General features: G+C 45.3%; 1 protein-coding gene across 3 annotated transcripts in view; it reads right to left on the bottom strand.

The window, feature by feature from the left end:
- Window positions 1-22,903, bottom strand: part of FYN (FYN proto-oncogene, Src family tyrosine kinase) — a 245,068-nt gene that overhangs the window by 152,215 nt on the left and 69,950 nt on the right. For all 3 annotated transcript variants that reach the window (XM_029047552.1, XM_029047556.1, XM_029047553.2), the window contains exon 3: window positions 321-390. The gene's annotated coding sequence lies outside the window, so the exon portion shown is untranslated. The remainder of the gene's footprint in view (window positions 1-320; window positions 391-22,903) is intronic.

Below are 22,903 nucleotides of genomic sequence, written 5' to 3'. Positions count from 1 at the left end.
AAGACCTCTGACTCCCAAACCTGTGCTCTTGGCACTTGGCCACGCTGCTTCACTGTACTAAGCACTTGAGAGAGTACAATACAACATAATTAGCAGACACGTTCAGGCTTTGGACTTCTCGAAATACCCCAGAAGACTCCACATTACTTAATAGCAACTATAAAAAAGTCATCTATTATCAAATGAAACACAACGGCAGCGTTCCATTTAATTCAGAAAAGATGCTTCTTTCTAAATCTAAATGGACCAGATGCAGAAAGAGCTTTAAGAGTTACTATTGGAATGTGAAAGATATTAACGATCAATGCAGCAGAACTTACCAGAATTTTCTCCAAGTATCACGAATTTTTATATACACCACATTTCTTCTAGACAGCTCTAAAACGTGTTCTGAAAAACAAAGAAAAGAATCATTAACATGAAATACTTTGAGACGTGCTGCTTATTTGTTTTTTGTTTCTCAACCCTCCGCCAAAAATCTTAGGTGAAATGGATCCAAATCTTTGAAGATCGTAACTAAAATTTATCAAAACGTGTCAACATTTGATAGAGAATTCCTCTTTGTCCTTCACAGATGGATTAAACCAGTCCGTGATGGAGGGTAAGTCATCTACGTGATTATGGAATAGGACAAGAATGAAAATTTGTGGGGATTACGTGAACTCTGTTATACACTTGGGTCAAGCAGAAGGGATTTATGGAATCATGCTGGAAACCCCGTCCAACTGGATTTTGGGTTTTAATTAAATGGTTGGAATCCTGAATTTTTCTGTGGCTTTTGCCAAACAAAACAGAAAGAGAAGACTACCCTTTAGATGGAGAGAGCCACGAGGATGGTTTTCCTCTGTCAGGGCTGATTCGTTCTGCAGCACGGTTATGAGTGAATGTCTTTCCTAAGCGCTGATGGCATGTCAGGCTCGGCTATGGTAGCCAAAGGTGGCCCCTGAGAACACCAGTCACTGAGAGGCACGTGATGTCACTCGCACAAGGTCGCCGGCCCTCTTCTGTAGATGTATGCCGAGTTTGCCTGACCCTAGAGTGTTTCTCTGAGGGATCCCTGAATCCATATCATCAGGGCCTTTGTTAAGCACTTACAATGCGCCAGGCACTGTACTAAGCACTGCGGTAGATACCAGCTAGGCAGGTTGTACACAGTCCCCGTCTCACGTGGGACTCATAATCTTCATCCCCATTTTTATGGATGAGGAAACTGAGGCACGGAGAAGTTACATGATTTGCCCAAGGTCACGCAGCAGACACGGGGCAGAGCCGGAATTAGAACCCAGGTCCTTCTGCTCTGTCCACTAGCCACGCTGCTTCTCCATCAGCCACGGTCTCAGAGACCTTGCATTCTCTCCCAGGTCCCTGAGACCATGGATGCCAAATCTGAACTGCAAGGAGTTGAGGCAGAGGGGACTGGGCATTTGAAACAAAACTGCTGGATATATTAGACACCCAGTTCTTTACCAATACCAGAGAGTCCATCAAGCAATTGACTGTATTTATTTAAAATCTCTGGGAGCCTTTGGGAGACCATCCAAAATTAATAGATAATATCCCTGCCCTCAAGGAACTTACAGTATCACAGGGGCGACAGACACTAAAATAAAATAAGAAGCAATAAGACAGAAGGAAGAAGGAAAAGGAATCACATTTATATGAATTATTTCTGAAGTAGTAAGGCCTGTAAATAATGTATATAAGTAGTATGGGAAATTGGAGTACTTAAGTTCTTAGGTGATGCAGAAGGGCTGAAGTGTCAGTTGTGGGGGAAATGATGAGAGAATTAGAAATTACTCAAGGAAGCTCTCCTGGAGGAAGTGGAATTTCAGAAGAACTTTAAATAATAGTAATAATATAATAATAATGGTAATTTTAAGAGCTACACTGTGTGCCAAGCAATGGGGTAGATACGATACAGTCATAGTCAGAGAAGCAGCGTGGCTCACTGGAAAGAGCACGGGCTTGGGAGTCAGAGGTCATGGGTTTGAATCCCAGCTCTGCCACATGTCAGCTGTGTGACTGTGGGCAAGTCACTTAACCTCTCTGCGCCTCAGTTACCTCATCTGTCAAATGGGGATTAAGACTGGGAGCCTCACGTGGGACAATCTGATTACCTTGTATCTTCTCCAGCGCTTAGAACAGTGCTCTGCACATAGTAAGTGCTTCACAAACAAACAAATACCAACATTATTATAGTAGACACAATCTCTGTTGCACCCTGGGATCACAGTCTAACAAGGAAGGAGAACAGGTTCTTAATTCCCATTTTACAGTTGGGGAAATTGAAGCATAGAGAAGCAAAGTGACGTGCCCAAGTCACATAACACGCAAGAGGTGGTGCCGGGACTGGCGCCTAAATTTCCTGCCTCCCAGGCCTCTGGTTTTTCCACTAGGCCATGCTTGTGTCTTCCTGCTTTAAAGATGGGGCGAGCTGTGGTCGGTTGGATTTGAAGCCGGATGGAATTCCTTCCAGGGAGCAGTGTGCAAACCAGGAGCGAGAGGTCTGACACGGAAGAGTCAAGATCGTGACCACAGTGAATACATCAGCTCGAGCGGAATGAAGAATGTAAGCTGGGGTGGAGGGGGAGAAGACCGAGGAGGAGGAGGAAGGAAAAGGCGGATGGAAAGCCTTGGAGTCAACTGCCAGGAGTTTCTGCTTGTTGCAGAAGAGGAAATTCTGCAGAAAACTGATCAGAGAAAGGATCCGATCCAATCAATCAATCGATAAGTAGTATTTACTGAATGCCCATGTGCAGAGTATTATACTAAGTGGTTGGGAGAGCACAAGAGAGTTAGTATTCATGATTCCTGCTCTCAAGAGGCTTACAATCCAGAGGGGATACACACATTCAAATAAATTACAACTACAGGAAGCAATAGAGGAAGCACAGTGAGAATTGTATTGGAAAGGAGAGAAGAGGGAGGAAGTACAGTGAGAAGGCTATTAGAATAATCCAGCTGGGATGTGACCAGTACGTGGACCGGCTTGGAAGCTGTTTCGATCAGTCCAACAATCAATGGCATTCGTTCATTCATTCAATCGTATTTATTAAGCGTTTGCTGTGTGCAGGGCACTGTACTGAGCGCTTGGGAAAATACAACAATAAAGAGGGATAATACCTGCTCACAAAGAGCTCACAGTCTAGAGGTGAGGCAGACTCAATACAAATAAACAGACATCAATATAAATAAATAAAATTACATATACATACTTAAGTGCTGTGGAGCGGAGTGAGGGGGGAAGAGTAAAGGGAGCAAGTCAGGGTGATGCAGAAGGGAGAGGGAGATGAGGAAAAATGTGGTTTAGTCTGGGAAGATCCCTTGGAGGAGATGTGCCCTCAGTAAGGCTTTGAATGGGGGAGCGATGGGGAATTGTCTGGCGGATTTGATTAAACGCTTTCTATTGTGAAGAACTCTGTACTAAGACCTCGGGAGAGTACAATACGACAGAATCAGCAGACACGTTTCCTGCCTATAACAAGTTTAGAGTTTGGATGGAAAGGAAGGACCGGATTCTAGAAAGGGAGAGAAAAACATGTGATTGGTTGAGAGGAAAGATCAATAGTGCTGTTACTGAGAGCTTACTGTTTGCAGGGCACTGTACTAACTGCCTGGAAAAAAACACACAAGTGAGAGTTGGACAAGACTGTAAGCTTACCGTTAAGATTGTAGGTTGGGCAGGGAATGTTTCTGTTTGTTATTCTACTGTACTCTCCCAAACGCTTAGTACAGTGCTCTGCACACAGTAAGTGCTCAATAAATACGATTGACTGAAGGAATGAATGAATAATGCCAACTTCAGAGATGTAATGGAAAGTCAGTTGGAGGAGAAGGTGTGGGAAGGAAAATGAATTCAGTTGTGAACAGGGGGGACAGATGAGCTGGAAATCAGAACGTCTGGTATAAAAACAGACAAATAATCACCTGATGTTCCGTCTTACGGGCGTACATTGTAAGACTATTAAGAAAAGAAGGATTAAAAAGGTCATGCATTTGAACGTACAACTTCCATTTTAAGGCTACCTAAATTTTCAATCCTTCTCACATAACACTGCTCTTTTTTCCTTCCCACATGCTACAAGATTTTTTTTTTAATCTACTGAAACTTGACAGAATGTGATAGCAGATGGGAGTACTGTATAAAGATTTTATTTTCTGATTCAAGTAATTATGGTATTCAGGACAACCCTAAATAAGAAATGCTTTACAGTCTTGGCCAAAACTGCTCAAGTGCTTAGTACAGTACTCTGCACATAGTAAGCGCTCAATAAATGCCACAGATTGATGACCATACACATAGTCAATGGAAGGTGACCATCCCTTCCCAATATACACCTATCTCCAACTATAATTTTTTATGGTATTTGCTAAGCGCTTATCGTATGCCAGATATTGTTCGAACCCCTGGGGCAGATACCAAGTAATCAATCCCTGACCCACACGGGGCTCACGGTCTTAGTCCCCGTTTTACAGATGAGGTAACTGAGTCACAGCGTGGCTCGGTGGAAAGAGGCCGGGCTTTGGAGTCAGAGGTCATGGGTTCTAATCCCGGCTCCGCCACTTGTCAGCTGCGTGACTTTGGGCAAGTCACTTAACTTCTCTGGGCTTCAGTTGCCTCATCTGTAAAATGGGGATTAGGACCGTGAGCCCAAGTGGGACAACCTGATTATCTTGTACCCCATCCTCTAGTACTTAGAACAGTGCTTGGCACATAGTCAATGTTTAACAAATGCCATTATTATTATTATTATTATTATTAATAAATGACTTCCCCAAGGTCACACAGCAAAGTGGCAGAATCAGGATTAGAACCCAGGTCCTTTGTCTCCTAGGCCCGTGCTCTTTCCACTATGCCATGCTGCTTCAAGTTAAGTGACTTGCCCAAAGTTATTACCCCTAGATTTCCATGTACAGAGGTTCCCGCCGCTCTATGAGCCAGACTCATCCTTACTCAGCCTAGACCCCTGATAAGAACTGAGTTTCTAATTAAGGCTGAAAAGCCCCACATGGTGGTTTCTGGCCTGTTTGCTCAATGAAGCCTGTCATTCCAATTCTTGTCTCCACTAAAATTCCTGTCCCCTTTTCATTCTTGCACACAAAATGAATAGTTGTTATATATGTCCATGCTCTGTTACTGACTTGAAATTCATTTCCTCTTTGGGCATATCTGCTTCAACACTTATATTTAGCCTCTTCTCAACAATTCTTATTTGCACAGAAACAGGGTTTGGGGTTGTTGGTTTTCTTCTATCAAATCCCTATGCAAGTCCTCTGAAAAAGGTGGGTAATTCATCCTCCAGGACCAATCATAAAGTAAAGCGGTTAATGTTATGCTGCACACTGCGTTTGTGCCAAAACTGGTATTCTGAGCTGACTTTGACAATCTGTTGCCTGTCCCTAGCTATCCTCGATGAACTTACCAAAGACAGTGTTACTTTTTCTGCTACTGCCCAGAGCTGCTCCTTTGCACACAATCTACAAACAAAGCTTCCAATCAATCAACTGACGGTATTTATTGAGCGCTTACCATGTGCAGGGCACCGAAGTAAGCGCTTGGGAGACTACGATATAAAAGACCTGGTAGGCTGACCACAAAGCTTCCAAAATTTATATTCTCGACTAAAAGAAAAAGTGAAAACACCTTAGATGATTTGAACTGAGTTAACACTAAGCTACTCAGACATCGTTTCCCACCGACGATGGGAGCCCCATAGAGGAGATAATCTGTGACATTTAATGGGAGAATACGACGAATTTCAGAGCACTTGATACACTCTACGGAAGGTCACCAGGACTCTCCACTAAGGCATTAAAACACAAACAAGACAAGTGAAGCTCCTGGAGTAGGAAGCCAACTCCACAGAGCTCTGCGGGCGATATCCCTATAGCCCCGTCCTAACGGGAAACTCCGACCATAATCTCCAGTCTCAGTGATGAATGGGCATATCTCCGTGAAGCTCCCTGCCCGGCAATCATGAAAACACTGGGTTTGACCAGTAAAGTCGGGGAGATGGGTTTGAAGCAAACGACTCAAAGATTTAGAAAGTCTGCTTGCGACAAAATGATTACTTAGGTTGCCTCAAGATTGAAGTTTACAGAAACCTGGATCACAAAGTACCAATCCAATTAAGGGGAATAAAATGAGAACGGTGGGATGCCGGGATAGAAGTCAGCCAAGTCTAGGTCATCCTCCATTAATAATGGTACTGGTGTATATTATTACATTAATAATAAGCACTCCACCAAGCCCTGGGGCTTAAACAAGTTCATCGGCCCCTGTCCGACTTGGGGCTCACAGTTTAAAAAGGAGGGAGGAGGATTTAATTTCCATTTTACAAATGAGGAAACTGAGGCCCAGTGAAGTGACTTGCCCAAGATCACAAAGCAGACAAATGGTAGATCTAGGATTAGAATCTAGGTCCTTTGATTCCCAGGGCCGGGCTCTCTCCACTAGGCCAACTGTTTCCCAACCTCCATGAAATCAAGGACTTCTTCAGATCATTAAATATGCCATATTGTGCAGTACGCGCTATTACTGCACCTATGGAGATCATTCAATCAATCAAATTTGTGCATGCAGAGCACTGTTCTAAGCACTGGGGAGAGTATAACATAACATAGTTGGAAGATACATTCCCTGCCCACAACCTGAAGCAGCGTGGCCCAGGAGCAAGGGCCTGGGAGTCAGAAGGACCTGGGTTCTAATCGCGGCTCTGTCACTTTGTCTGCAAGTCATTTAATTTCTCTGTGCCTCAGGGACCTCATCTGGGGATTAAGACTGTCAGACCCATGTAGGACATGGATTGTGACCAACCTGACTGACTTTTACCTACCCCAGTTTTTAGCTCAGTGTCATGCACATAGTAAATGTTTAACAAATAGCATGAAAAACCCCCAGAAGATTTTGCTAGCAGATTAAAGTGAGGGTTGACAGACCTTCAAGAAAATGAAACACTTCATTCATTCAATCGTATTTATTGAGCGCTTACCGTGTGCAGACCACTGTACTAAATGCTTGGAAAGTACATTTGTACCGCTTGTAATTTTTAGTATTGACATCTTTGTGTTGCAGCTCAGACTGCCATTAGGTGAATCTCATCAGGAGGTGTATTGCTCATTTTTCTACTTAACACTGTACTTCAGAGACTTACAGTAAAGAGAATTACCAGACTGTCATTTATTTCTGAAGCATTTACCGCTAGAGGAAACTGCATACACCTGTGCACAGCATATTAATGAGAATTCTTCTGCTATCCATATTTTTGAGTGATCAATATTTATTAATCTCTAATATGCTTTTTTTTCATGGCTTTTAGTGAAGTTCTGCCAAATCTTTGGACATAATGTGTTGTACTTATAAGAAAGTACCCCCAGGCTCCCTCAGTGACTAAAAGACCATAACAATTCACCATTTCAAAATTCCCATGCCAGGAGATAACAGTTCCTCTTAAGGTAATCCGTGTTAAGATGACATTGATAAAGAACAATTCATTCCCCTACCGAATTTATGAACATTATCCTCTAGAGTCGTTGGCCTCCTCTACCTGCAATTTATTTTAACGTCTCTCTCCCCCCGCTGGACTGTAGGCTCCTTGAGAGCAGGGATCATGTCTACTTTCTCTATTCTACTCTCCCAAGCACTCAGTACAGTGCTCTGCATACAGGTGTTCAATAAATACCCCCGACTGAGTGACTGATCTATTGTTCAGAGTGGTGGGGTGTTTTGGTATTTTTTTCCACCTCCAACATACTCCTCACATTCTGAAAGAGTTCTTGGAAAAGGTTTTTTTCCTAAAGGTCATATTAAATTTGGGTTTAATATGGACTTAACTAGATTAAAGGTCGGTAAATTTGGGTTCCTTGCAAGCCCAAAGCCACCGCTGGCATATAATCTCGGACTGCTTCAGTGTAACTTCGAAATAGCTGCTGCATCACACACGCTGATGAGCGTGCAAGTGAACGCTTGCCTACGGTGATGCCGGAAAAAGCCCAAAGCCCATTAAAACAGCCTAATGCACTCAGCGCCAGTAGGGAGACTCCCTCTTCTCCAACTGAGACAGTCCTCTATTTACATTAACATCCAAAATCCACAGAAGAAAGGGGACAATCATACAAACGTCACCCTCCAAAGGCAAAAACTTTCTTCTTAATCCCAGCTCTGTCAGTGATTTTATCAATGACCCTTGAATAAGTTTCTACTTACCTCTCTGGCTTTAGGTGACTCATTTATGAAATACAGCCCTGACCTATTTTTCAGTGGTGTAGTAGGGTATTTTATACAGCTCTGTACAGCTGCTCAACGCCAGATGCATGCTAAATATTAATACTGTATCGGTTCTGTCTCCGTCCTTGGAGAGTTACGTACTCGCTCTAAAGGAGCAGTGGAAAATGAGCTCTGGAACTAATTCATGGAAATGAATATTCCATATCCCTTCATTACTCCAAAAGTAATAACTGCAGAAATGAAAGCCAACTACTTTTTTATGAATGAGAGCCTGAGGCCTCAGATAAATCATAAGAAAATTTCATAAGGCTTTGTTCTGGGATGGTTGCTGGGATACTGCACAGTGTCATCGAAAGGAAAATATTTTGACTTAGCACACGCAGGATTATAAAATCTAGTTAAGTCCATTCATTATATTTTACTTCTGGCAGGATGATTAAAAAAAAAACAACCCACCACAACAATACAGAAAACAGGCCACTGTGGTGCTTTGCCTAGTAAAGGAAGGAGAATTCACTGGATGAAAATACTCTAAAAAACATTCAGAGGTTCTCTGAAAGACATAGGCTTTATCTCAGAGGTTTTTATACACAATGCCAAATATCTATTTCTTAAAATTACCCAAAGGGAGGGTGCACTCAAATTACTGAACATGAACTGCTCTTACACCTTCCTTAGGATGATCTGTGGTTTTTATTAGTCTAAGGTTTTCACCAGAGGTTCCCTTTTAACTAGGTAGAATGAACATAGCCTGGCAAATAAAAACATCACATCCCCTATCAATTTTGTTTTTAATTAGTCTCTCTTCATTTGGAGGTAGATAGGACGATAAAATAAATTAGATATAATATAGAATCTTAAGACCTAGCATTATTAAAGTGGCTACCTTCTTCCAGCAACTAGAGATACTGTGCAAGTGTGCAGAAAAGTAAGGCAAAATAAGGTTTCTTTAGTCGATTTATTAATCAGTAGTTTTTTTAAAAAAATTTTAATGGTAATTACTAAGCTCTTACCATGTGCCAAACACTGTACTAAGCACTGGGGTAGATACAAACAAATCAGGTTGGAAACAGTCCCTGTTCCACATTGAGGGACACACAGTCTTAATCCCCATTTTACAGATGAGTTAACTGAGGCACAGAGAAGTGAAGTGACTTGCCCACAGTCACACAGCTGACAAGTGGTAGAGCCGGCATTCGAACCCTTGACCTCTGACTCCCAAGCCTGTACTCCTTCCACTGAGCCACGCTCCACGTGGTTGGAGGTGGGGTGAATGCTGAATATGGCCCAGGGGAAAGAGTACAGGCCTGAAACTCGGAAGATCTGGGTTCTAATCCCAGCTTCCCCAACTTGCCTGCTGGTTGACTTTGAGCAAGTCACTTAACTTCTCTGTGCCCCAGTCATCTCATCTGTAAAATGGGAATTAAATCCTCCTCTCTCCAATTTAGACTCTGTGCCTCATATGAGACAGGGACCATGTCCAACTAGATTATCTTGTATCTATGTCTGGGCTTAATACAGTGCCTGGCAAAAGTGAATGCATAACTTTTAACTTTCTCAAGCCCCTCCATCTCTTCCCCCGAATGACCTGGCCATCTATTTTAATGGTACTTGGTAAGCGTTTACTATGTGCCAAGCACTGTACTAAGCACCGGTGCCGATACAAATTAAACAGATTGGCTCACAGTCTCGATCCTCATTTTATAGGTGAGGTAACTGAGGTCCTGAGAAGCGAAGTGACTTGCCCAAGATCACAGAGCAGACACATGATGGACCCGGGATTAGAAGCCAGGTCCTTCTGACTTCCAGGCCCGTGCTCTATCCACTAAGCCATGCTGCTTCTCTGAAAACGTTAGATGTGATCTCCCTAAAATCTTCCCCTCTCTTCTCCGGTCTCCCGCTCCTCCTGCTTTCTCAACGACTAGCCTGGGTTTTCTGGCTGTATCTCAGAAGGGGATCGCCCACCTGCTCTCAAAACCTACCCACTCCCCCTGCACCTCTGACCTCCATTCCCTCACACCTTATCCAAACACTTCCCCCATCCCTGACTGCCATCTTCAACCGTTCATTTTCCAATGGCTGCTTCCCCACCGCTTTCAAACACGTTCGTGTAACCCCTTTCCTGAAAAACCCTCCCTTGGGCCCACAGCTCCCTCTAGTTATCGCCCCATCTCCCTCCTACCATTCCTCTCCAAACTCCTTGAGTGAGTTTTCTACACCCACTGCCTCCACTTCCTCTCCTCCAGTTCTCTTTTGACGCCCTCTAATCTGCCTTCCTCCACCTTCTAACCATGGAAACTTTCCTCTCTAAGGTCACCGATGACCTTCGTCTTGCCAAATTCAACGGCCATTACTCCATCCTCATCCTTCTTGACCTTTCAGCTTCCTTCGATACCGAGGACCACTTCCTTCTCCTTAATACGTCGTCTAACTTTGGTTTCTCCAGCACTCTACTTTCTTGGTTTCCTCCTATCTCTCTGGGTACTCCTTCTCAGTCTCTCTTTTATTTTAATGGCATTTGTTAAACCCTTACTATGTGCCAGACACTATATTAAGTGCTGAAATAGATGCCAGATCATCAGGCTGGATACGGTCCATGTCCCACATGGGGCTCACAGTCTTAATCCCCACTTTACAGATGAGGTAACTGAGGCACAGAGAGGTTAAGTGACTTGTCCACAATCGCACAACAGACAGGTGGCGGAGTCAGGATTAGAACCCATGCCCTGTGACTCCCAAGCCTGCCCTCTATCCACTAGGCAATGCTGCTTTTCTTTCTCAGGCTCCTCCTCTGCCTCCCGACCTCTGACTGTGGGAGTTCCTCAAGCCTCAGTTCTGGGTCCCACCTTGACAACTGCAAGTGTTTAGTATAGTGCTCTGCATACAGTAAGCGCTCCATAAATAGGATTGAATGAATCACCCTCCTTGACTCCCTGTATCCTGTTTCTCCCCTCTCCAGTCATTCAGTGCTTAGAACAGTGCTTCGCACATAACAAGTGCTTAACAAATACCATCATCGTCATCATACATTCATTTAATCGTATTTTTTGCACGCTTCCTGTGTGCAGAGCACTGTACTAAGTGCTTGGAAAGTACGCCAGTCCTTACCTCATTCTGCTGCTTGGCTCATTTTTCTACAAAAACGTTCAGTTCAACTTTCCCCACTCCTTAAGGACCCCGAGTGGTTGCCCATCTACCTCCGCATCACAGAGAAACTCCTTATCATCGGCTTTAAATCGCTGACACTTCTCCCTCTCCTACCTCATCGATTTCCTACCACAGTCCAACTGTCTCATTTTGCTCCCTTAATGCCAACCTACTCACTCTTTCCTGATCTCATCTATCTCATGACTGAAGCCTTTCCCATGTCTTTCCTCCAGCCTGGAACTCCGTAAAATGCCATCAACCGGAGTGGTGACAGGGATGGAAGGGAAGTGAGGATGACCCTGGCTCCTGGGGCCAGGCTTTATGTCTGTGGGGGCTGGGGAAAGCAGGAGAGAGGACGATTCCCGCCATAACCTAGGGTAGGTTTCCTGAGGACATCGCTATTCTTCCCAGCACCCTCCTCGCTTGCCCTTCCAACAGGGAAGGTGGCTATAGGGGAGGGGAGGGAGAGGGTTGTTAGGAGTTATCCAGTTATCTCCCTATCTCCCTACTACCCTTCCTTTCCAAAATCCTAGAACGAGTCGTCTACAATCGATGCTTAGAATTCCTTAACTCCCATTCTCTCCTAGACCCCCTCCGATCTGGCTTCCGTCCCCTCCACTCTACCGAGACCGCTCTCTCTAAGGTCACCCGTGACCTCCTTCTTGCCAAATCCAATGGCTCCTACTCCATTCTAATCCTCCTTGACCTCTCTGCTGCCTTTGACACTGTCGACCATCCCCTCCTCCTCCATACCTTATCTCACCTTGGCTTCACGGACTCCGTCCTCTCCCGGTTCTCCTCTCACCTCTCTGGCCGGTCATTCTCGGTCTCCTTCGCTGGAGCCTCCTCCCCCTCCCATCCTTTAACTGTTGGAGTTCCTCAAGGGTCAGTTATTGGCCCTCTTCTGTTCTCCATTTACACTCACTCCCTCGGTGAACTCATCCGCTCTCACGGCTTTGACTACCATCTCTACGCAGATGACACGCAGATCTACATCTCCGCCCCTGTCCTTTCCCCCTCCCTTCAGGCTCGCATCTCCTCCCGCCTCCGGGACGTCTCCACCTGGATGTCGGCCCGCCACCTAAAACTCCACATGAGCAAGACTGAGCTCCTCATCTTCCCTCCCGAACCCGGTCCTCTCCCAGACTTCTCTATCACCGTGGATGGCACGACCATCCTTCCCGTCTCTCGGGCCCGCGATCTCGGTGTCATCCTTGACTCGTCTCTCTCGTTCACCCCACACATCCTATCCGTTACCGAGACCTGCCGGTTTCACCTCTACAATATCGCCAAGATCCGCCCTTTCCTCTCCGCCCAAATGGCTACCTTACTGTTACGGGCTCTCGTTATATCCCGGCTAGACTACCGTGTCGGCCTTCTCTCCGACCTCCCTTCCTCCTCTCTCGCCCCACTCCGGTCTATTCTTCACTCCGCTGCCCGGCTCATCTTCCTGCAGAAACGATCTGGGCATGTCACTCCCCTTCTTAAACACCTCCAGTGGTTGCCTATCGACCTCCGCTCCAAACAAAAACTCCTCACTCTAGGCTTCGAGGCTCTCCATCACCTTGCCCCTTCTTTCCTACCTCTCCTCCCTTCTCTCTTTCTACCGCCCACCCCGCACGCTCCGCTCCTCTGCCGCCCACCTCCTCGCGTCCCTCAGTCTCGCCTATCCCGCCGTCAACCCCCGGGTCACGTCCTTCCGCGGTCCTGGAACGCCCTCCCTCCTCACCTCCGCCAAACTGATTCTCTTTCCCTCTTCGAAACCCTACTTAAAACTCACCTCCTCCAAGAGGCGTTCCCAGACTGAGCTCCTCTTCTCCCTCTACTCCCTCTGCCATCCCCCCTTTACCTCTCCGCAGCTTAACCCTCTTTTTCCCCTTTGCCCTCTGCTCCTCCACCTCTCCCTTCCCATCCCCACAGCACCGTACTCGTCCGCTCAACTGTATATATTTTCGTTACCCTATTTATTTTGTTAATGAATTGTACATCGCCTCGATTCTATTTAGTTGCCATTGTTTTTATGAGATGTTCTTCCCCTCGACTCTGTTTATTGCCATCGTTCTCGTCTGTCCGTCTCCCCCGATTAGACTGTAAGCCCGTCAAACGGCAGGGACCGTCTCTATCTGTTGCCGACTTGTTCATCCCAAGCGCTTAGTACAGTGCTCTGCACATAATAAGCGCTCAATAAATACTATTGAATGAATGAATGAAAAGGAGTTACTCCCCCTGCCATTTTTAGTGACACCCCTCAGCCCAGCAACGCAGCACCCCGATTAGTAACCCTCACAAACATCCACACCCACGAATAGGTGCACCCACGTCACCCCCGCTACAGAGAGATTTTTGACTTTCCATTTCACTTAATCTCCCAATTGCCTCCAACATCAAACCCACTTTCTCACCCCTACTTAATATCTGCTTGAGGAGTCGGATGAGGCTCCCCCTAAATCAAAGGACTGAGCTGTCTCTTCCTTAGCCCAGCCATGGATTTACCTCACGCAAATGCCTGCCACAGATATTCCAGCAAGGAAAATCCCTCCGTGCCCCCTTGTGATTTGCACTGAGACCAAAGAATGGATCTTGGAGGAAACTCTACGCTTCTGTCCGATTCTACGGGCCCTAAACTGGCTCCTGAGCAGATAACTTAAGAGGATGCTGAACTGGGAAAGCAACTTCACAGACAAATGCACAACATTCAGGGCAACTGCTATGCGACGACGACCTCACCCAACTTTGACAATCTGCAGGATTACCGAAATGGATGAAGTTCTGATTTTCCCACCCCCAGCAAATGTTTAGGCTTTGTGTCAATTTTTTAAAAAGGCAGATGAACTTATAAATATGACTAAAGGAGACCCTAACAGGAAGCAGGGCTTAAAGATGTGAAGAGTGTTAACAGAGTGTTTGCCGGCTACAAGGTATTTTAGGAAGAAAAGAAGGCTGCTTCTTCATAAAAGTTACAAAAGCTGCTACGTCAGTCAGCAGAACATATTTCTAATTCTGCAGCCTCCGCTAAAGACTTATAATCACTCTATAATTCTGGTCTGTGTGACCTTGGGCAGGTCCTACTCCTACTCCATTCTAATCCTCCTTGACCTCTCTGCTGCCTTTGACACTGTCGACCATCCCCTCCTCCTCCACACTTTATCTCACCTTGGCTTCACGGACTCCGTCCTCTCCCGGTTCTCCTCTCATCTCTCTGGCCGGTCATTCTCGGACCCCTTCGCGGGTGCCTCCTCCCCCTCCCATCCTTTAACTGTTGGAGTTCCTCAAGGGTCAGTTCTTGGCCCTCTTCTGTTCTCCATGTACACTCACTCCCTCGGTGAACTCATTCGCTCTCATGGCTTCGACTACCACCTCTACGCAGATGACACGCAGATCTACCTCTCCGCCCCTGTCCTCTCCCCCTCCCTTCGGGCTCTCATCTCCTCCCGCCTCCGGGACGTCTCCACCTGGATGTCGGCCCGCCACCTAAAACTCAACATGAGCGAGACCGAGCTCCTCATCTTCCCTCCCGAGCCCGGTCCTCTCCCAGACTTCCCTATCGCCGTGGATGGCGCGACCGTCCTTCTCGTCTCTCGGGCCCGCGATCTCGGTGTCATCCTTGACTCGTCTCTCTCGTTCACTCCACGCATCCTATCCGTTACCGAGACCTGCCGGTCTCACCTTTATGATATCGCCAAGATCCGCCCTTTCCTCTCCACCCAGACGGCTACCTTACCGCTATGGGCTCTCGTCATATCCCGGCTAGACTACCGTGTCGGCCTGCTCTCCGATCTCCCTTCCTCCTCTCTCGCCCCGCTCCGGTCTATTCTTCACTCTGCCGCCCGGCTCATCTTCCTGCAGAAACGCTCTGGGCGTGTCACTCCCCTTCTTAAACAACTCCAGTGGTTGCCTATCAACCTCCACTCCAAACAAAAACTCCTCACTCTAGGCTTTGAGGCTCTACACCACCTCGCCCCTTCCTACCTCTCCTCCCTTCTCTCTTTCTACCGCCCACCTCCTCGCGTCCCTCGGTCTCGCCTATCCCGCCGTCGACCCCCGGGCCACGTCCTCCCGCGGTCTCGGAATGCCCGCCCTCCTCACCTCCACAAACTGATTCTCTTCCCCTCTTCGAATCCCTACTTAAAACTCACCTCCTCCAAGAGGCCTTCCCAGACTGAGCTCCCCTTCTCCCTCTACCGCTCCCCCTTCACCTCTCCACAGTTTAACCCTCTTTTCCCCCCATCTCCCTCTGCTCCTCCCCCTCTCCCTTCCCATCCCCTCGGCACCGTACTCGTCTGCTTAACTGTGTATATTTTCATTACCCTATTTATTTTGTTAATGAAATGTACATCGCCTCGATTCTATTTAGTCGCCATTGTTTTTACGAGACGTTCTTCCCCTCGACTCTATTTATCGCCATCGTTCTCGCCTGTCCGTCTCCCCCGATTAGACCGTGAGCCCGTCAAACGGCAGGGACCGTCTCTATCTGTTGCTGACTTGTTCATTCCAAGCGCTTAGTACTATGTGCAGAGCACTGTGCTCTGCACATAGTAAGCACTCAATAAATACTATTGAATGAACTTAATTTCTCTGTGCCTCAGTGCCCCATCTGTAAAATGGGGATTAAGAATGTGAGCCCCACGTGGGGCGACCTGATTACCTTGTATCTGTCAGCACTTAGAACAGTGCTTGACACGTAGTGAGCACTTAATACCATTATTACTATTGCTATTATTAGTAGTAATGATAATAATAATTACTTGGTGACTTGATATCAGGATGTATTATATTACTTTGATCAAGATTAAACAATCGTTTAGTGATGTTTATTACTAGTCTATATAGCATATGAAGGAATTTTAAATTATTTTTCCAAATGTGCAAGAATGGAGTCTAATTCATAGCATCTAAATCTTTATGAAAAAACCCCCCCACAGTACTGCCCTTCTAGATACAGCCCCATTTTCTAAGGAGCTATAACTTGGTTGTAACTTAGGGTTTGGCCAATATTGTCCAAATGCTGTCATTCCCTTTTCTGTTTCTTGGCCTATTCTACTTCCCACCTTCAGTTCTACAGCATATGTTTACATCCCAAAAATCCCTAGAGGGGAAAAAACAAAAACCAAACACTGGTTGGCTGACGAGTGTGTCTTGAACGAACTTCCAACAATACAGAGAAGCACTGCGGCCTACTGGAAAGAGCACAGGCTTGGGAGGATTTATTTATTATTAATTTATTTTTTATTTATGCATATTAATGTCTGTCTCTCCCTCTAGACTGTGAGCTCGTTGTGGGCAGGGAATGTGTCTGTTTGTTGTAATAGTGTACTCTCCCAAGCGCTTAGTACAGTGCTTTGCACACAGTATGTGTTCAATAAATACGACTGAATGAGTGAATGACCAGGGTTCTAATCCTGTCTACACCACTTGTCTGTTGCATGACCTTAGACAAGTCACTTAACTTCTCTGTGCCTCAGTTGCTTCATGAGTAAAATGGAGATTAAGCTGTGAGCTCCATGTGGGAATCGGAATGCGTCCAATCTGATCAGTTTACGTCTATCCCAGCGCTTAGAACAATGCCTGGCACAGTGTAAGTCAAATAATCAATCGATCGTCTTTACGGAGCACTTACTGTGTGCAGAACACAGAACTAAGTGCTTGGGAGAGTACAATACAACAGAGACACATTCCCTGCCCATAACAAGCTTGCAGTCTAGAGGGGGAGACAAGAGGGATATAAATAAATTATGGATAGCTAATAAAATAGGGATATGTATAAATTATGGGTATGTAATTTAATGTGCTTAACAAATACCATAAAAATAATTTAATAAATAATAATAATAATAATAATAAAGGGCAGTGACCTTTGCTTAGGTCTCATGAGTTTGTATGAGTTATTTAGTACACTGGAAAGATTCCAGATTCCAGCCTATCTGGGTCAGGTGGTATCTTAGAATGTTATTAGGGGACTTGTAATGTGCATATAATATGAAGTGTTCTCTAATTATGCTAATTTTAATGGGCTCAAAAATATGTGGAATGTTCATTGAAGTTCTCCAAATAATGAGTGATTTTTACCAAGCTAAAAAGCTTCTGAGAAGAACTTCGATCCTGTATTATGGGGTTTGCATGGTCTTTGATTCTAACAATGCTGTTAGGATTATTAGGAGTTATGCACACATCAAGGAGCAAATAAACTCCTCAGGCTTGGTGGAGCTTTAAGAAATTACTTATAATAATGTAAAGAGATTTCTATTTTCTTTTCAAAGGATTGAAAAATTTCCCTGCAAGCACAACCAACAGGGAAACAGATGCCCCCAAAAGTAATGAAAACGACGCCGACTATGCATTGGGCCCTTAAGTAAAATTTGTATTTTCATTTCCCAAACCAATTTAAAGCTCAATAAAGAAAAACTCAACATCCTCAACAAAACTGGAAAATGAAGGTCCACTTAAGTGGTGACTGGATGCAGGAGTTCATAGGAACTTTCTGAGGCACCTCATTATGATCTGAGAAGACGACGGAGAATGCAATGCGATAGAACTGAACGCCTCCAGATTTTAATGAATGAAATGAAAACAACAAAATTAAGAGCAACCCTGGCATACGCTGGACTTTCTATAATTGAAAAGGTAATGGCTGCTACTGTGTTTCCTAAGCTAATCACTTTACAGTTCCTAATTTTACAAGGGGTAAAGGATCTATTAAGACAAATGAATGACTTCCAAAAGTACCCAGGAAAAAACCAAAATAGTAATTCAGAAGATGATGCAGTAAAATTACAAATGAAAGAATTCTTTTGGGGTCATCAAAGTTCTAGATTTCTTGGTGAAGGCTCTAAATTTACTTCTGGCTCATCCCGTATAACAACTTTTTAATGGTATTTGCAAATGGCATTTGTTAAGTGCTTACTATGTGCAGAGCACTGTTCTAAGCGCTGGGGTAGATACAGGGTAATCAGATTGTCCCACGTGGGGCTCACATTTTTTAATCCCCATTTTTACAGTTGAGGTACCTGAGGCACAGAGAAGTTAAGTGACTTGCCCAAGGTCACACAGCAGACAAGTGGCGGAGCCGGGATTAGAATCCACGACCTCTGACTCCCAAAGCCGGGCTCTTTCCCCTAAGCCACATTTCTTCTCTAAGGGCTTACTAAGGGCCAGCCACTGTATTAAGCATTATAACATTTTCAAGGACCGTATTTTTCCTCTTCAAATTTTTCAACCGAAGCAGAATAGCCCTGACATACATTAAAAGTGTACTAAATACACTTTACAATTAGAGGAAGAGCATGGCCTAGTGGAAAGAGCACAGGCCTGGGAGTCAGAGGTCATGGGTTCTAATCCCGGCTCTGCCACTTACCTAACTTGCATCTATGCCAGAGCTTAGAACAGTGCTTGGCGCATAGTAAATGCTTTACAAGTACCATAATTATTAATAATCATTATTATTGCCTGTTCTGTGACCTTGGGCAAGTCATTTCATTTCTCTGCGCCTCACCTCCCTCAACTGCAAAACAAGAATTCAGTACTTGTTCTCTCTCCCACCTAGACTGTGAGCCCCATGGATCTGAGAGTAAATGCTTAACAAATACCACGACTTTAATAATAATAATAATAATAATTATGATTATGGTACTTGTTAAACGCTTACTATGTGCCAAGCTTTGTTCTAAATACCGGGGTAGATACAAGTTAATCAGGTTGGACACAGTCCCTGTCCCTCAAGGGGCTCACACTCTTAATTCCCATTTTACAGATGAGGTAACTGATGCCCGGAGAAGTTAAGGGACTTACCCAAGGTCACCCAGCAGATGCGTGGCAGAGCCGGGACTAGAACCCAGGTCCTTCTGACTCCCAGGCCCGTGCTCTGTCCACTAAGCCGCTTATTACTGTTAAACGCAGAGGAGGAGCGTAAGGCTGGAAGTACAGCGTGGCTCAGTGGAAAGAGCCCGGGCTTGGGAGTCAGAGGTCATGGGATCGAATCCCCGCTCTGCCACTTGTCAGCTGTGTGACTGTGGGCAAGTCACTTGACTTCTCTGTGTCTCAGTTACCTCATCTGTAAAATGGGGATTAACAGCGAGCCTCACGTGGGACAACCTGATTACCCTGTATCTACCCCAGCGCTTAGAACAGTGCTCTGCACACAGTAAGCGCTTAACAGATACCAACATTATTATTATTATTGTAATTAAGTGGTATCCATGTCAGCCTTCTGAAAGGTGCACATTCATCGCGTTGGGCATCATAAACGACAGAGCATCCAAACTCTAAAATTGGAAAATTCAAGCAAAGGCATGAGAGAAACTACTTGTGATTAGTTTGACTCTGAAATTTCACACATCTTCATACCTCCCCTTCTGTCTGACTTGATTTAAATATTCTCGAAGCCTGGACGCGTTTACCCCATCAGACGTTCCGAGCCCAGTGGATCTGTCATCCATCGCTTACCTCGGCCTCTCCACCGGCCAGGATGCTGGCCGAAAAGGCCGAGGTCTATTTTGGCCTGATGGCAGTGGAAGCCGGGGGTATTCCAGGAAACTGGCTGCGGCATCAAGTCAAATGGAAACAGTGGGAGACAGAGTGGATTAGAGCTCCAGACCCTGTTGACGGCTCCCCGTTCCGGCTCCGTTTCCGGTCTCCGCCGGCCCCAGAGAAAGGCCGCCGAGCTGCTCCGCAACGGGCAACGGCAGCGCGATGACAGAAGGGCCAGGGGAGACTCACGCCCACAGACGTTTCTGGTGTGGCGTCGAGCGAAAGCGGTCGAAGAGGACATGAGACACATCCCTTGCTTCAGTTCAGCTCTGCCCTGAGAATGCCTCACCCACTTCCTTTTCTTTCCTGCCACTCCCTTTTCAATCACTACCGAAGCAGCGTGGCCTAGTGGAAAGAGGCTGGGAGTCAGAGGACCTGGGTTCTAATCCCAGTTCGGTCACTTGCCTGCTGGGTGACCTTGGGCAAGTCACTTCACTCTCTGTGTCCCAGTTTCCTCATTTGAAAAATGGGGATTCAATCTCTGTTTCTCCCTCCTATTTAGACCGTGAGGCCTGTGCGGAACCTAATTATCTTTTAACTCCCCAGCGCTTAGTACATAGGAATAATAATGCTGTTATGGTGTTCTACCTACTGCAGATGATAGAATACAGTTAGCAGGCATAATGATCCCTGCCCTCAAGGAGTTTATCATCCCCTTCCTCCCCTTCTTCCCTATCATGCCCATCTTCTCTTCTTTCTCCCTTTCCCTCTCCACCTCTCTCCCTTTCCTTCCTTTACGTTCTCGGCTTATCTTTGGTCCTAACTGAACGCTTAGGCCTCTGCCTCTTAATAGCCCAGTTTATAACACCTTGCTGTCCCGATCAGTCAGAGCTAACAACTGCCACCCAAGCCCACCCAAATAAAGTACCAGCACCAAGTTCCCCTCAGCAGAAACGTAGGATACGGGACGACAGAGGCCCTCGGGACGGAAGAGCCTCGGTCTTGACAAGTCAAGGCCTAAGCATCCACACTGAGGAATCGATCCGAGTGCCGGTGAGTAGCACGGCACCACTCCCACGTTCTCGTCTCCGCCAGTTCTGTTGCCACGGGCAAGAGAGTGGACAAGTGCTTAATACAGTGCTCTGCTCATAGTAAGCGCTCAATAAATACTATCGAATGAATGACAAGGGTGTACCATACAACGAAATGCAGGGGCAGTCTTTCCTCGTTAGCTGGTTACGGCCAGAACCGGGAAATAAGCATGGTCTACCTGGGTTCTAATCCCGACTCGGCCACTTGCCTGCCGCGTGACCTCTGACAAGTCACTTTACTTCTCTGAGCCTCAGTTACCTCTTCTATAGAATGGGAATAAAACTTTGTATGTGGACAGGGACTGTGTCCAACCTGATAAGCTTGTACTTAGTACACTTAATACAGTGCCGGGCACATAGTAAGCGCAGCGTGGCTTAGTGGAAAGAGCACGGCCTTGGGAGTCAGAGGTTGTGGGTTCTAATCCCGACTCCGCCACTTGTTGCTGTGTGACCTTGGGCAAGTCACTTAACTTCTCTGTGCCTCAGTTACCTCATCTATAAAAATAGGGATTAAAAAATGTGAGCCCTACATGGAACAATCTGATTACCCTGTATCAACCCCAGCGCTTAAAACAGTGTTCTGCACATAGTAAGCGCTTAACAAATACCAAAATTCTTATTATTACTATTGTTATTAACAAACACCATTAAAAAAAAAAAGCAGAGGTGGGTTCAAAATACAGTGAACTGCCTTAAGGTGGACTGACACTTTCTCAGCATTTGGTCTCTGAGAACAGAACTGAGAAGCAGTGTTGCTTAATGGAAAGAGCAAAGGCCTGGAGTCAGATGACCTGGGTTCTAATCCCCGCTCTGCCTCATCTGCCGTGTGACCTTGGGAAAGTCACCTTACTTCTCTGTGCCTCAGTTATCTCATCTGTAAAATGGAGATTAAGACTGTGAGTCCCATGTGGGACCCGGACTACGTCCAAACTGACTAAATCGTATCTACTCTAGTGGTTAGAAGAGTACCTGGCACATAGTAAGTGCTTAACAAATACCATTAAAAGCAAAAAACAAAGAAACAAACACATGGTGCTTTTGAATATGGGTGAAATTTATCCATTCAAGTGCTGAGAGTGGCAACTTCTATGTTTAAAAATTAGATATCCCTATCACTGAGTATTTTATCTCAGTGTACGTATGAAAAGCTAAGTTTAGAAAAAGAGGCTTAGCTGCAACAGATTCCCGCCAATCTACACTTTCTTACTGTTCGTGGAGTTTGAAACTTACGGGAAAAACTGTTACACCAGCTGACTTGAGCAGTTTGGTAAATGTGATGTGAACTGAGGCGAAAGAGCCATGGAAAAACTCAAACAACCAAAATGACTGAAGATTTCCTCCCTGCCAGGAAACTGCAAGGCTTAGGGACAAAAAGAAGACGGTGCCCCAATCTGCTTCCTCCAACTGGAGCGACGAAAAGGAATGAATTCAGTAAAGTGTTTTTGGTTTCTCTGACATGCAAAGTCTCCACCCGTTGGAGCTATTGTTCATATTACTCCCAGATCAGCTCAGATACAATACAACCTCCCTCTACCTTCACCCAGTGGTTTGTATAATTACCAAAGTTCCAAGGTCGTGTTTAAAAGCACTCAGAAGGCTATTCTTAGAGAGGTAATTGGTGGTTTGTTTTGTTTTTTTCTTTACATCCAAAATGTGGATACATTTACTGCACCCCATTAAAGGTATTTATAAACCACCATAAATTCTGTGTTTATCATTTTCTGATTTCAAATACTTTTCTGCTCATTACACAGATATCAGAATGAGTTTTAACCTGCTGGTTATCTCTATCCTTGAAGATAACTCTGAAACAATTTGAAAAAGGCAAATTTCTATTTCTGAGGGAACACTGCTTTTAGTTTTTCATGTTACACAACTGTCAAGCTACAGATTGATATTTTATACGCCCAGTCTGACAATGCAATTTAGGAAAGTAATTTATGAAAAACAATTTCTTCACTATTTTAGTGTCTCC

The sequence above is a fragment of the Ornithorhynchus anatinus genome, chromosome 19 (genome assembly GCF_004115215.2).
Source record: "Ornithorhynchus anatinus isolate Pmale09 chromosome 19, mOrnAna1.pri.v4, whole genome shotgun sequence".
In the NCBI taxonomy this organism is placed as follows: domain Eukaryota; kingdom Metazoa; phylum Chordata; class Mammalia; order Monotremata; family Ornithorhynchidae; genus Ornithorhynchus; species Ornithorhynchus anatinus.
The sequence above is the reverse complement of the archived record's forward strand: the minus strand, read 5'-3'. Positions and strand labels throughout refer to the sequence as shown.